Source organism: Ambystoma mexicanum, chromosome 5p (genome assembly GCF_040938575.1).
Source record: "Ambystoma mexicanum isolate Mex_15411 chromosome 5p, UKY_AmexF1_1, whole genome shotgun sequence".
In the NCBI taxonomy this organism is placed as follows: Eukaryota; Metazoa; Chordata; class Amphibia; order Caudata; family Ambystomatidae; genus Ambystoma; species Ambystoma mexicanum.
In genome coordinates this window covers 1,326,389,892-1,326,399,398 of record NC_090930.1, presented here as the reverse complement: position 1 = coordinate 1,326,399,398, position 9,507 = coordinate 1,326,389,892, and the positions used below count along the sequence as shown (strand labels likewise).

Sequence of the window (9,507 nt, the reverse complement as noted above, 5' to 3'; positions counted from 1 at the left end):
AAGTATGTACAGGGAATGTGTGCCGTGCGCATGCGCAAACGTCCAGTGTCTCAACCCGGTTGTTCGCGCAATGCGCATGACACACAAATACAGGGACCTAAGCAGTCTACACACTAAGACTTGCGGATTGGAGACCGCGACTCTCCCTCCGGATACCAGAGGACTCCAGTGCGGGCCGCTTTTTCGTCCGCGCCGGTAAGAGTTATACTTTCTTCTGTACACCCAGAGAAAGCTTACAATTGCCTTAAAATTGCCCAAACCCGTGGTTAAAGGGAACTTTGGGATAGCAATAACATCTTTGGAATCTAGCAACCAGGGGTTAACTAGCAAATTAGAATGGTAGGGCGGATGACTCTGCTCACCCATGCACACTAAAATTTGCAATACAGGAACACATTCGAGTTTAACGGTGTTAGTGATATCTAGAAGCTAGAATGGCAAACTTATTAAATCCACTCCTCCCTCCTTTTGTCTTTATTTTAGAAACCATTCTTCTGTACGAGTTCGCTTGAGGTGGTATTTACCACATGTACAGTCGGCACAGGCAGATCCACGCACATGGGTGTGCTCCAAGTCTGAAATGAGAGGTTCTACAAACACTTAAGAGGTGCTTCTCATGCAATTTGTATAGTTGAAATTATTGAGAATTGGTCAGTTAAACAAGATTATTAATAGAATTTTTTCTATACTTCAATACGAATTGAAAACATGAACACTTATATGCTTGGAACAAGTAGTATCATTGGCCCTGAAGATGGACTGTTGTAAAGTTCGAAACGTGTTGGCAAGACATTGAAAAATTCTGATGCTATTTTGGATTGGTGACTGCAAACCAAAGTACCTTATTTTATCTTTATTTTCCGTTTTTTCCTGTCACAATTTGAAAGAGACATTGTAAATATGTTAAGTGTTTAAAATAATGCCAATGTGGCCATCGTGGGCTGGGGCACATGGGTGCATGGCTGTGGTACTGGCAATATTGTTGTTGTGAGAGGCAATGTGGCCATTTGTCTGCATTGCTTTGGTTAGTGCATGTTGAATTGTGGTACCTGTAGTCGTGTTGGTGTTAATAGTTGCTATTGTATGTGCACATTGCACTCTCCATCCAGGTAAGTACGACATGTGCATGCTCCCTGGTCTGTACTGTGACGTTGGTGGTGGATGTGGTAAAGTGAGTAATTTGCAGTCGCTTGGCATGCCATGATTTGTGTAGTTATTTGCACCCTCCCTTTAGACATGTACTTCAAAGTGCATGCATGCTGGCTTTTCTCCTCACCTACTATCCAGGTCTGTAGTCATCTGTGCCTCTCAATGTATCCTGGCAGTGTGCTGTTCCATAGGGCCATGTCATCGTGTGTGGAACCAGGGTAGCGGGCACAGCAGTGTGTGATGTACAGGTTTGGGTTACAGGTCACCTGCACATTCAGGGATTGGTAGTGCTTGGGTACAGTCCAGAGCAGCGATCGCATTTGGCATTTGGGCAACAGCATAGAACAGGGCAAGTGCAGGCTCAGGGTGCCAAACCTTCTAGCACATCTTCAGCAGTTTTACGGGTCTGCTTTAGCGTAAGAGTGGGAGGAAAAGAGTCTCACTCTTAGCAGGAGAAAAAAATAAACCCCAAAAAACCACGAAAATGCTGATGGTCTTTCTAGGATGAATATCATCGACTAGAGGTATGAGATTCATCCAGGAGTGGATTAAATCCTCCTGTCCCTTAGTCTGGGGGGGGGGGGCAAGTGTTAGGGAGAATTCTGTGTAAAGGCTAATTTCCCAAACCTAGTGAGTCCCCCAGCAGCTTTGCTGGATTTTTGGGGTTTATGTTTTTTCTCCTGCTAAGAGTGAGACTTTTTTCCTCCCACTCTTACGCTAAAGCAGACCCGTAGAACTGCTGAAGATGTGCTAGAAGGTTTGGCACCATGAGCCTGCAGTTGCCCTGCCAGACCCCTGTTTTTGCTTCGATCACTGAAGGCCTGCAAGGGTGCTTCAATCCTTTGGAGTAGTGGGAACAACTACTATCGGCACCTCCTGATTACCCTCCAAAAGAGCCTTATGGGAAGTGTTCCTGGACCATCCAGCGAACTGTCCAGCTCGAACCCGGGGTATAGCAAACGAGTGCTGCCGTCTTGAGTTGACACTAAAGACTTGAGGAATCGCTAACTTCGGGTCCTAGGCCCTCTCCCACCAAATGCCACAATCCTAGCTCCTCTGGGTCGGGATTTAAGAGAGTGTGCCACGCCGCTAGTATTTGCGGTCCCTGTGGCGCCCTGCTATGGTGACGGTTGTTGTAGGAACATTGCCTGCCTGTGCCCTCAGACTGGAACTGTCCTCTTTTCTTCATCGAGAGCTGAGAAAAGGCTACTGTCCGACCATGGACTATCATCCTGTCCCTGGGCCGCTGAGAGCCAGACAGATGTGCAACTGCAGGCGCTGAACCTTCAAGTGACCTGGTCTAGACTGGCGAAGCTTGGCCTGGACTCTGTCGAGGGTCGGTGAGTACTTGCATCATTTACCGGTGGCCTCCTGGCACAGCCATTGTTCTTTACGCACAAGAATCCCTAAAAAATACTCGCCTTAGCTGAGCTAGCCTGTGCTCCCTAGCTATTCCCGAAACTTGAAAGTCACTCCTCAAATAGTAGGACACTGTTCTTCATCACCTCAAGCCCCTTCCTGAACTGCTACAGCTCTCTGAAGAGGACCCAAATTCTCTCATTACGCACGACCATGCATTTTCAATGCACTACTGTAATTTTGAGCACAAGGCTCCCCACTTCGTAGGGCTGGACTGCTTAAGTTAGGGATCGATTCTGAAGGACTGCCTAATGCTGTATTTGTTCTGTTACAGGTTGTGTCTGGGTTTTCCCCTTTACTGCATTAGACTGCTTCCTTGTGTTCTGGTGGGGCCCCACCAATGCCACCTCTCTGTCACAGTGGTTCTGGGAAGAAAACAAAAGACACAGTGGTGGTTAGTTCAGGGAAAGTTTGTGTGTGTTTTGTATAAGACACAGAGAAAGAGAGGGAAAACCAGTCAAGACTAGGTACTTATCATTTCCTGGAGTGTTGGTCTGCCATCTTCCTTACCTTCTTGCAGGGTCCCATCACCAAGCCTTGGCCCGCCAATGCCAATACCATACATGCCACTCATCCCAATTTAGGCAGGAGACTCCCGATTTTTCCCTGAAAAATATAGCTATTTTTCACGTTCTCCCGCCTAAAATACAACTTTGCCGAATGGATTTCTATGGCAAAATCTTTGTCTCCCGAGAGAGAGCGAGCGAGAGGGTGAGTAAAATAAACACTCAGGACAAGGTACTTATCCTTTCCTGAAGTACTCATCTGTGAGCTTTCTCATGTTCTTTTGGGGCCCCGTCACCATCCATAACCCCACCAATTCCACCGCTCCATCACAACAGTCCTTGAGAAGAAAATAAAAGACACAGTGCCTCATCACGGGTTTGGCGGTAACCCCGGTGGTATCACCGCTGGGGCTATTAGCCCTACCCCCAACCCACCCACCGCTATTAGTGCTGGATCAGGGTTTGGCGGAACAGTAAGTACCCATTCCCCATTGGGCCCGTTTGGGAATTTCCCATTCCCCATTAGGCCTAATGGGGAATGTGTAGTGCTATTTCCGAAATAGCACCGAAAATTGGAAAAATCGCAGCAGATTTGCCCCCAACTCAGAGCTGGGGGTACATCCGCCAAGCCTGTGATTTGGCAGACCTTTAAATGCGGCGATAATAGCGTTACCGCCGCATTAAACGGTTACCGCCAAACTCGTGATGAGGACCACAGTGGTGGTTGGATGGGAAAATGTGTATGCTTATGTGTGTATGTGCCTAGGCATCACCCGGTTCGTATTGGTTCTGTCATTCTCCTCTGCTCTACTGAGTGTCAGCCAGGGGTGGGACACCATCTGTGCACTGCATAACTCCTCAATCAACTGGCTCCTACTTGTCCTGTCCTTCTCCTCTTCTCTGCTGAGTGTTGGCCGGAGGTGGGGCATTCGTCTGCATGATTCATCACTCCTCAGTCATCCAGCTCCTACTTGTCCTGTCCTTCACTTCTGCTTTGCTAGTGTAGGCAAGGGTAGGGCACTCATTTGCTTGATGCAGTGCTCCTCAATCAACTTGCTCCTAGCAGTCCTGTGTTTCTTCTCTGCTCTGCTAGCGTGGGCTGGGGAGGGGCACTCGTCTGCTTGATTTGCCACTCCTCAAACTTCCAGCCCCTACTGGTCTTGTAATTGTCCTCTGTTCTTCTTGTGTCAGTTGGGGGGTGGGGTAGTTGTCTGCTTGATGTCTTGCCCCTCATTCCTCATAGCACTGTACTCTTCAGGGTGGTGCTTCTTGGTGTGTTCAGGGGCATAGTGAACATATTTTGAAGCAGCATCTTGCAATACCCCAGAAGCAACCCACAGAATGCCTTTAATTGAACCAAACTTCCAAGGAATAGTAAGATTGTTGTTTTTGTTCTCCCCTGTTCCCCTTCCCTTGTAGTGCTCTGAAAACACTTGTGTATGAGCGTGACAGAAATAAAATATCAATCAATCAATCAAACTCTGGAGATCTTGTGATATCTCTGCAGGTGAAGGGACATGGACGATGTGCCAAGTAAAAATGTCCTGTAAATGACTCCCCTTCGAACTTCTTGGCTGCAAGAGAGGCAGATGACTGTGGCAGCAGCTTTGATAATGTTGACTCTAGGAGGATGGGCGAAGTGGTTCCGGTTCAATTACTTACATCTAGTGGCAGTGCATGGGACTGCTGGTCTGGCGATGCTGTTGGTGACTCATGGTCCGGCAGTGGTGGTGGTGGTTCGAGCTGATGGTCCAGCAGAGGTGCTGGTAAATGATGGACTGGCAGCATTGGGGGGAGCTGATGGTTCATTGGTTGCTGGTCCTGTGGTGCAGGGGATGGCTGCTGGTTTAGCAAATATTGGTGCCAAAGTGCTGGTACTGGCTTCATGACTAGTGGTGTTGGTGGTTGCTGCTCCGCTTCAGTGCTGGCGGTGACACTGGATCCTTCTCTTCCTCCTCCTGCTCGCTGTCAGTGATGCAGATACTGCTCACAGGTCCTTTGACTGGCAAAGAAAGGTCAAGTCCTGTGAAAGATGCCTGCTTCTCATCATCTTCCAGGATGATGATGGTGGCTTCCTCACAGTCTGATTCGATGGCGGTGTTGTCTACTGGTCCAGTGGTGGTGGTGAGGTTGTCTGCTAGTGTGGTGGGGGTGATGGTTGCTGGTGTGGTGGTGGTGTGGTGGTGACTTCCGTCTTCCACTTATTGGTGGTGACTGCTGTGAGTCCTCCTCAGGCCCCTTGACTGATCACAGAAGTTCGAGGGCTGCAAAGCATGAGGTTGAAGGAGTGAGCCTTGGTATGACTCATCCTCCTCTGCTTCATCTTGCTGCTCGAGGATGGTGCCCTCCTCCTCAGTGTCTGATGTCATTGTGGTGGTGGGGCAGAATGCAGGCAGCGGTGCTGAGCTGCCAAACATGACCTCACTGAAGCGAATATCAGACAGTAGGTGGCCAAGGTTGTCATCTAAAACAGGCCCTGTTTCTCCTGTGATGGTGTGCTGCTTCCACTGCTGACTGCATACAGTGGGGAATCGCTTCCTGTCACCATCATAAGCTGGTGCCTGCTAACACGGCTCCTGCTGCTCGCTGATGGTCCTGCTACTGGTGGTGGCCCCTATCCTGGTGACCTTGGCTACTGGTGGAAGGTGCTAGTTCTGCTTGTGCTGCTGCAGCAAGAAGGTGGTGCTACGGCTGCTGCTGGCGTGCAGGTGCTGCTAGTACTCCTCTCCTAAACAGAAGAGGTGTGGTGGAGACTTGGAGGGAAGGCTGTATTTATATAGGCAGGGCCATAAACAAGGAAACCACTTCACGGCCAAAAAGTATGTATCATATTCTCACTAAGCCATGCTGCAAAACAAAGCGTGAAGAACATGAGGGAAGCCTTTGCAGGCACGTGTTGCCATACTCATGACAGTGCACATGGAGACACATAACACAAAGCACATGCACCCAATCAAGTGTGGATGTGCCCGGTGGCCCAAAATCTAAATGGACAGAGGCACACGTATGTCTGAAAGCAAATTGTGCACCTTGCAAAATAAAGGGGACACACAATCTAGAGAAACAACATGACGCAAATTGCATGCGTGCAATCATGTCCTTCGTGGCCCAAAACCAAAATGGGCAGAAGCGCACATGGGTGGGAAAGCGAAATGTCCACCGTTATCAATTTAGAGGTGGTCTTAGGAGGAGCCATCAGTTAAGCAATATCCAATTAAAAGTTTAACCCATTTAGAAAAAGTGCATAATCAATTCCCCTTACCAATCCCCTTACTCCTTGTGTTTTTTTTTTTATCAATATGTCATTATTATGATGTGTTTTTGGTTTATAAGATGTTGTTTTGTATTAAGAGCTTTGAGAGCGACATCCCTGTTTTTGTATGCTGTCCCTACTTTATTCTTGGATGTTAATAAAGCTGGGTTTTGCCCAGGGGTCAAGTCCTAACACTTAAAGGGGGGGTACTCATTAACAAATGCAATGGGCTGAGATGTCGCCAGAAATTAGCATGTCAAGGTGAAATATGCACATTTCATTAAATTGGCTTTGCATAACCACCCAAATTGCACAGGATGAATGGTATTTGCCTTTCATAAAATCAACACACACCCAAAACCAAGAGGGGATATGTTCTTATAATAGTGTTTTTGAAAATGTTAAAAGGTGTGCATGTTTAAACTCCAAGAACCAATAGAAATGTTTTCCATGTGGTACTTGCAGTACCGAAATGGGACATTTCACCTTTAGTTGTTTGTTATTTTTATACAGTGCAGTGGTGAAGTGTTGGGCCTGCAAACCTGACGACTGCAGTTCCCGATCCCTGAAGTCGGCTTTAATTAATATATTCAAAGAGGACGTTCAATGGGCCTCATTATGACTGTGCCGGTCCGGTAACAACGGTGCCGGTAAGCCTACTAGCACCTTTTGTTACCGGACCGGCACAGTAAGACTCTGCAGGTGGGTTACTAACGGTGCCGGTGCATCCGTGGTCCCCATGGGACTCAATGGTAATGGGGACTAACAGAATTACTGGCGCCTGACTTCCTGGGCCACCAGGGTTGTACTACCCCAGTGTTACCGGGAAGTCAGGCGCCGGTACATTTATTCAGGTCTGACGGCAACTTGCCGGTGTTACCGGCAGGGTTATCGCCAGGCCTGTAATGAGGCCCAATGTTTCTCATTTTAGGTGGGGGGGAACTGAGTCCACCCTCTGAAAAAGGTGGGTGGACTCTGTCCACCCGTGTGCACCCTCGACTTGAGCTCTGGTTTTGCCTTTACCTTTGTCTATTCCTATTACTGAGTCTGAGTTTTTCTGGCTCCTGATCCTCTTCATAAATCTGGGTTTTTCCAGAGCATCGTTACAATCAGATATGTTGGCAGCAGAAATTTGGGGGCACCATGAGTTCAGTATCTGCAAATGTTCATGTTGAGCCCATGACATCTCCATTATTGAGGGATGCAAGGACTAGTGGAACAACATATTTTGTGTATCATAATCGTTTAACAAAGTTACAACCATGTACTCTTTTGTGCCAGGGCCCATATTCTGCTCTTGGGCAGAAAGGTGGCAAAGAGCCCTGGCAGAGAGAAATACCTAACAAGGGAATGCAGCAAAAATATTGCCTACAAAAATGTAGTCAGTGAAAATATTGCGGTGAAAATACTGCTTCAGTGAAAAAGTCACCAAGCAAAAAATAGTAAAAAATACTGAGTCCGATTTTTCTGGCTCCAGATCCTCTGCATATATCTGTTTACGGCCACTCCACACTGAATGTGCTCGATCTCGTCTGATCTCGGAAGCTAAGCAGTGTCGGCTCTAGTTAGTACCTGGATGGGAGACTGCCTGGGAATACCAGGTGCTGTAGGCTAATAAAAAAAAAATATTTGTTTTTTTCAGGCCACCATTGCAGATGGTAGCAGAGGTGATGCTTGTCCAGGGGTGTCAGATTGTTGAGGGCTACCTGCCATGGCCCGAAGACTTACGAGGTGACCTGTGGAGAGTGGCATCATGCATGAACAAAAACAGGTCAGGCAGGAGCCCCCTTGGAGAAGATTCCTGTTCGGTCCTGCAGGATGCCCAGTAGACTTGCAGGTGAGTGTCGATTAGGAGAGACTCGATACCGAAAACCCTCAGCTGATCCATGGAAGTATATATAGCATCGACCTAGCAAAACAACAAAGGGGAGGGGGCTTGTTGTATGTTGGGGGATTGTGATGAAATAAAGAGATAACAGAGAAAGAGATATCTTCTGACAAGGGTCGGGAAAGATCACATGGTACACCTCGTTACAGGGTAACATTAAGTGATGGATAACCTCACCAGGAGTTGAGAAGGCTGCTGTAATGTATTTATTTGTGTAGTGATAGCTGGCACCAGTAGCTTGGATTTTGTGAGCAGTGGATTTTTGTGTATAATGGTCTAGATTGTGGAGGATGTGAATTTGTGGTGTGGACTAAACGGTGTGGTCTGGTGCTGGGGCAGTGAAGTGCTGCTGCTTGTGGCGTGAGCGGCATATGTGGTGTCACTTAGGAACTTCGTTGTGGCCCTAATAGGTGTGGTTTTCAGGAAAGATGCAAAGCATTAGGAGTACGAGAAATATTGTTGGGGTGTGTGGGAAAAAGAGGTACAAGATAAGGTAAGAGTGAACTAGAATTAGAAATAGAGGTTTGGTAAGTATAAATACAATTTTACTGTGACATATTATCATGGGAGACACTCCCATTATTCATTTGTGTAAAGCATTATGCCGGATATAAGGACAACAGCAGGAGGGTACTCACTCGAAATCGGTACTGCAAAACAAGACAACTTAATTACATGCTGCACATCAAGGGAAAAAGTTGCAGAATCGAATAGCCATTCCGGAACTGTGGAAAGTGTATGGGGAGGAGACAGAGGAAACACCCATAAAAGAATTGATGTCCAGCATGTACTGTGGTGGTTACATATGCTGAATCTGAGTATATTGTCACTGAACACACTTTGGCTGCATGAAGTGCTTTTATTGACGCTACCAATTCTGCTGCCTTAGCTGAAAAATGCATTGGCAATCTCTTTGGTATTGACACCTCGTATTCCCCCTCCTCCAATCTCACTGCTGCATCAAAATGCTTTTCACCAGTCACTGGACAAATGGATGCTGACCCATCTACAAAATATTCTTCTCCTTCACTCAAGGGAATCTCACTTGTTTTGGGAATTTCATCTCCTTCTGCCCCATAGGTAGCATAGTCATGTGTTTGCTTATCTTCCAATGTATACAGCTCTGTGAGGAACGTGGCTGGGTTTACTGTTTTACAACGTACCACATGAACGTTTGGGCTTGAAATGGTGATCTCAGAGGCAGTGGCTCTTTGTGTGGTGAGCGTGGACTTCGATCGCTAAACAATGTTACTGAGCATCCCATCTCAATTGTGGAACTTTTTTTAATTGCG

At 47.1% G+C, this 9,507-nt stretch overlaps 1 pseudogene; it reads left to right on the top strand.

Annotated features, from left to right (window-relative positions):
• Nucleotides 1-7,821: 7,821 nt before the first annotated feature.
• On the top strand, nt 7,822-7,940 carry LOC138481904 (5S ribosomal RNA; annotated as a pseudogene).
• The last annotated feature ends 1,567 nt before the right edge of the window (nt 7,941-9,507 follow it).